The sequence below is a fragment of the Hemitrygon akajei genome, chromosome 30 (assembly GCF_048418815.1).
Source record: "Hemitrygon akajei chromosome 30, sHemAka1.3, whole genome shotgun sequence".
NCBI classification, from domain to species: domain Eukaryota; kingdom Metazoa; phylum Chordata; class Chondrichthyes; order Myliobatiformes; family Dasyatidae; genus Hemitrygon; species Hemitrygon akajei.
This window is the reverse complement of record NC_133153.1, coordinates 36450454-36456771: the sequence shown is the minus strand read 5'-3', so window position 1 is coordinate 36456771 and position 6318 is coordinate 36450454.

Sequence of the window (6318 nt, the reverse complement as noted above, 5' to 3'; positions counted from 1 at the left end):
ATCCCTCAACACTGGCTCGAAAGGGGTATATTTTGGGTATTTGGCTTTTGGAACAGACACCAGTATTGAATATTCAATGCGGTTGGGCTAGTTGGGATTATCACCATTGTATGTATGTAATTCTGTAAACTGATTTGACTAATTTAAAAATGTTAAAGTTAAGTAGGTGATTACAGTGACTAAATCTGTAGTTAATTGTTCATTGTTTTCTTTGTGTTGAAGAAGTACAATCCATCGTGTCAGGAACGTGAAATTCTCTTGTACTCTCCTTACTGGAGATTCAATGCGCAAATATACATGTATTTCCCAGTTAAAAGTTTGAAGTCCAACATAAATTTACTATCAAAATACATATATGTCACCATATACAAACCTGAGATTATTTTTCTTGCGGGCATAGTAAATAAGTCCATAATAGAATAATAACCATAACAGAATCAATGAGAAACTGCACCAACTAATGTGCAAAAGACAACAAACTGTTCAAATACAAAAAGAAAGAAAGAATAATAATAAATATCGAGAACATGAGATGAAATGTCCTTAAAAGTGAGTCCGTAGGTTGTGGGAACATTTCAATGATTGCAGTTATCCCCTCTGGTTCAACAGCTTCAGTGTGGCTCCGTTTTAGTTCAGTCACAATAAGCCATTGTTCCTGCTTCTGACTATGATTCTGTGGAACCCCCCCCCCCCCCCCAAATTGAAAATACATTCGTGCAAAATCTTTTCAGATAGAGAATATAGAACATGCTGTCTTAGGCGACCCAAACAGGATCACTTAGGGGAGTAAATTCTGAAAGATACCTTGAATACAGAAAGAATAAGCAATTTCGATTCACACGTTCACAACCTCAGAAAGACGCAAAGAGCCAATTAATTATTTTTATTCACGTTGTAAAAAGGAAAGAGCACTGTCCCACAAGCAGTTAAGTGAAATTTGGCAAAATTATGTTGTTGGAAGTGCTAAATGAAAGATAAATGTCGGTCAAGGAACCTAATATAATTCTTTTTAAATTATGACTAGGGATTTTGCATTTCCATGAGATGAGGCCTCAAAGAGAAACAGAGAAAATGAAAAGATATATTAAAACAAATAAAAACACTTCAGCAAAGCGCTCTGTTGCAGAAATGCATTTCACAGACCTATTGACTACCTAATGCAACAACAGGGAGTTTAGCAATATGAAATGTTTTTTAAAAAAATCAAAATATACTTTATTCAAAAATAAAATTATGTACAACAAACCATTCAATGACTCTCAGTCCTTTACAAATGTTTCCATTACGGTCTTTACATACCCAAATTTTAGCCACCCAGGTGGCACTCTGTTACTTCATATTTACATACACTTGTTCAGGGGTACACACCCCGCCCCCCCTACCCCTCAACTCCCACGGCAGAAGAACCCTAGACTGTGGTCCTTACCCACCGGGCCCTTGCGGTGGCTGCACCAAGTTTGAGTGCGTCCCTCAGCACGTACTCCTGCAGCCAAGAATGTGCCAGTCGACAGCATTCCCCCACGGACATCTACGTGTGCTGGTAGACCATCAAGTTTCGGGCCGACCAAAGAGCGTCTTTCACCGAGTTGATCTGCCAGCAGCACCGGATGTTGGTCTCGGTGTGCGTCCCTGGGAAAAGCCCACAGATCAGAGAGTCCTCTGCTACACAGCTGCTGGGGATGAACCTTGACACTGTCCCTTCCATCCTCCTCCACACCTTCTCTGCGAACCCACAGTGTGCAAAAAGAAATGTTACTATAGGAATGAATACGCAATATGCTGATTCCTTTTTCATTGTGGGGTAATAGCTGGTTCTGAGCACATGACACCTCAACACTGTTGCGGTCACCTTGACCTTGAGTCTAGCTATGGCTTAGCTCTAGTCTGAGTTCAATGTATATACTTTTAAGAATAACAAAAAAACAAATTGAAAAGTTTTGAATATTTTTCCAGTTTTAACTCAAAAGCTGTCGTTGGAGACAAACAAATTATTACACATGCTTGGAATTAAGAGAAATTCACATGTTCAGTGCACTCAGCAGTGTTACAAAAGTGACGCAAATTGAATTGACTTTATTACTTTCATCCTTCATATACGAGGAGTAAAAATCTTTACGTTATGTCTCCATTCAAATGTGTGATGTGCAATTATAGTAATTTATAATAAATATTATGTACAACAAGATAGTCAATATACAGTTGTTCAGCATGAATTCATCAGTCTGATGGCCTGGTGGAAGAAGCTGTCCCTGAGTCTGTCGGTCCTGGCTTTTGTGCTGTGGTTACGTTTCTCAAATGGTAGCAGCTGGAACAGTTGGGGTGACTTGGGTCCCCAATGATCCTTTGGGCCCTTCTCACACAGCTGTCTTTGTAAATGTCCTGAATAGCGGGAAGTTCACACAGCGCTGGGCTGTCCGCACCACTCTCTGCAGAGTCCTGCATTTGGGGGGGAGTACAGTTCCCATACCAGACAGTAATGCAGCCAGTCAGGATGCTCTCAATCATGCCCCTGTAGAAAGTTCTTAGAATTTGGGGGGCCATACCAAACTTCTTCAACCGTCTGAGGTGAAAGAGGTGCTGTTGTGTTATATCAACAGTGTTTTAAATCATTCGCTTACTATTCTTCACTTTCTCAATAATGCAACAAGCAGACTGATCAGATTCAATGCAGCACAAATTTCCACTTACCAACAATGAAATTATAAACACTCCCTATACACATTTTAATTCTCCCAACCCCTATCTGCTGTCATAATCTCTAATCTGCTAGTTTAATGGTAATTTATGTATAAATTATTCAATGTTCTCTTTTCAAAGAAGCATTTCCTAAGAATCTTTACATTTCTAATCAATTTCTAATTTCCTTTCCATAGCCTTACTAGGCCATGTTTTTAGGGACATATGTAAACTAACCAGCCTTCAAATATCACACAGAGCCACTAGGAGGAGCACTAAAGTACAACAGAAACAAACCATTTTTGGCCTGTGAATCTGGTAAATCTGTACTCCATGTGTCTAAGAGATACAAATAATAGTATTTCAATTTGTTTCCACTGATCTAGAAATAATGACAGCATTAAACACACCTTTCGTGTCCCAGCTAATTCGATAAGTAAATGGAAAATTACAGGAGTTATTCCTGTGATCTTCCAGAATCAGGTTTAATATCACCTGCACATGTCGTGAAATTTGTTAACTTAGCAGCAGTAGTACAATGCTATACAATAAAATAAAATACAAAAAAGTTAAATCAATTACAGTAAGTATATGTACATTAGTTAAATTAAAAGTAGTGCAAAAACAGAAATAATATTTAAAAAAGTGAGGTAGTGTTCATGGGTTCCACTTAGGAATCAGGTGGTAGAGGGGAAGAAGCCGTTCCTGATTTGCTGAGTGTGTGCCTTCATGATTCTGTACCTCCTTCCTAACAGTAACAATGTGAAGAGGGCATGTCCTAGGTGATGGGGGGTCTTTAATAATAGTTGCCCCCTTTCTGAGATACCACTCCTTGAAGATGTCTTGGATACGACAGAGGCTAGTACCCAAGATGGAGCTGACTAACCTTACAACTTCCTGCAGCTTCTTTCGCTCCTGTGCAGTAGCTTCACCATACCGGTGATGCAGCCTGTCAGAATGCTCTCTAGAGTATATCTGTAGATGTTCTCGAATGTCTTATGTGACAAATCAAATTTCCTCAAACTCCTAATGAAATATAGCCGCAGTCTTGCCTTCATTATAGCTGCATCAATATGTTGGGACCAGGTTAGGGATCTTGATATCCAGGAGCTTGAAATTGCTCACTTTCTCCACCACTGATCCCTTCAACAAGGATTGGTTCGTGTTTCCTCTTGTTACCCGTATTGGAGTCCACAATCAGCTCTTTGGTCTTGTCCTGTTCCTTCCCGAGACATGGGGCTGTGAACTTGTGCTTATCTGCCTTCTTCACTCATCTGACTGTCCTAACTCATAACAAATGTTTGACTATGGTGCCATCTATAAAATTGATTAAATAAAAAAATCAATGGAATTAAAAAATCAATGAACTAATGTATATAATGTATTTTTTTCTGTAAATAGGTCATAATTAACAAAACAATATGGCAGTGAGTTATTTCAAAATAGAAATTAGTGTAAATAGGATGTATTTATATCCATATATAACAATTACAACATAGAAACAGGCCATCTCAGCCCTTCTAGTCCGTGCCGAATGCTTACTCTCACCTAGTCCCACCTACCTGCACTCAGCCCATAACCCTCCATTCCTTTCCTGTCCATATACCTATTCAATTTTTTTTTAAATGACAAAATCTGCTTCTACTATTTCTACTGGAAGCTCGTTCCACACAGCTACCACTCTCTGAGTAAAGAAGTTCCCCCTCGTGTTACCCCTAAACTTTTGCCCCTTAACTCTCAACTCATGACCTTTTGTTTGAATCTCCCCTACTCTCAATGGAAAAAGCCTATCCACGTCAACCCTATCTATCCCCCTCATAATTTTAAATACCTCTATCAAGTCCACCCTCAACCTTCTGCACTCCAAAGAACAAAGACCTAACTTATTCAACCTTTCCCTGTAACTTAGGTGCTGAAACCCAGGTAACATTCTAGTAAATCTCCTCTGTACTCCCTCTATTTTGTTGACATCTTTCCTATAACTTGGTGACCAGAACTGTGCACAATTTTATTTTATTTGCCAAAACTGAATCGTACACCAGGTAGATTTTATTGCAAATAAAAACAGAAAATGTTGGTAACATACATCTGTGCAAGGAGAAACAATTAATGTTTTAAGTCCTGGACCCTTCACCAAGACACTCTGGTGAAAGGTCTCAGGCTTGGAATTTTAATTGTTAAATTTAGCCGCAGATTTATAAAGAGGTCTCAGCCTTGAAGTGGGTCAATAACACAGCTTCTTGAAACTAGGTAAAAAAGAAAGGATCCACCTTTAGTCACAAGTGTATAAACTGCCCTAATCAACCCTGTAATGCTTAAAGGATTGCAATCAGGGACTCTCAAGTGTACTTAACACAGGGCACAATGAAGCTCACTGTAAACACAATGGACATCCTAATCTAATTAGATGCAGTTCACAATCATATTATTCAATACTAATAGAAACATTAAGGAGGAAAACTTGAAAACACCTCATTCATTTCCCCCACCTTCCATCAGCGTGGCCGCAACACTCAACTGCAATTTGATGCCAATTTAAATTCTATTAGGCTAATTGTCCTGAGTGCTCAGTGCATTCTAATTATCTTACTCATCATACTTGGTTAAAGAACCTCCTGGTTCTGATCAAGAAAGGTTATTTGAATAAAATTTTCAACTATGGAATCATGTTCTAATTCAAATTGCTTCTGTCACAATTTAAATCTCCTGCTCATTAAGGTTCAATCAGTGGCTAGCTTATTAGGTACAAGATTGGAACCTGGTGTGGTTTTCTGCTGCTGAAACCCATCCACTTCAAGGTTTGTCATGTGTGTTCAGAGATCGTCTGTTTCCCACTATTGTAATACAGGGTCATTTGAGTTACCGTTGCTTTCCTCTCAGCTTGAACCAGTCTGGCTATTCTCCTCTGACCTCTCTCATTTGCAAGGCCTTTTTGCCCACAGAACTGACACTCACTGGATGGTTTTTTGGTACCACTCCCTGTAAACTCAAACCACCCTGTTTGGCACCAACAATCGTTCCACTGACAAAGTCACTTAGATCACATTTCTTCCTCATTGTGATGTTTGGTCTAAACAACAACTGAACCTCTTGACTGTGTCTACATGCTTTTATGCACTGAGTTACTGCCACATGATTGGCTGATTAGATTTTGCATTAATGGACATGTGTAAAGATATACCTAATAAAGTGGCTACTGAGTGTAGTTCATTACCTATTCATTCCATTTTTAAAAAAGTAAAAAGGTAAATGTTAGGATATTACAGACTGGTATTGGGAATTAAAAAATGTCATAACAGTGCTCAGTCAGGACAGACTGGAGAACTTGTCTAATGAGACATTATGGGTGGAACTGAGTAATAAGGTGGGGTTATCATGATGAATGTTTGACAGCTCTGGGTCTGTACTTGCTGGAATTCTGAAGGATGAGGGGGGATCTCATTGGAAACTTTTGAATGTTGCAAGGCCTAGACAGAGCTGATGTGGAAAGTATGCTTCCCATGGTGGAAGAGCCTAGGACAAGAGGGCACAGCCTCAGGATAGAGGGGTGTCCTTTCATAACAGAAATTTCTTTCGCCAAAGGGTGAATTTGTGGAGGCCAGGTTGTTGGGTGTATTTAAGGCAGAGATCAATAGGTTCTTG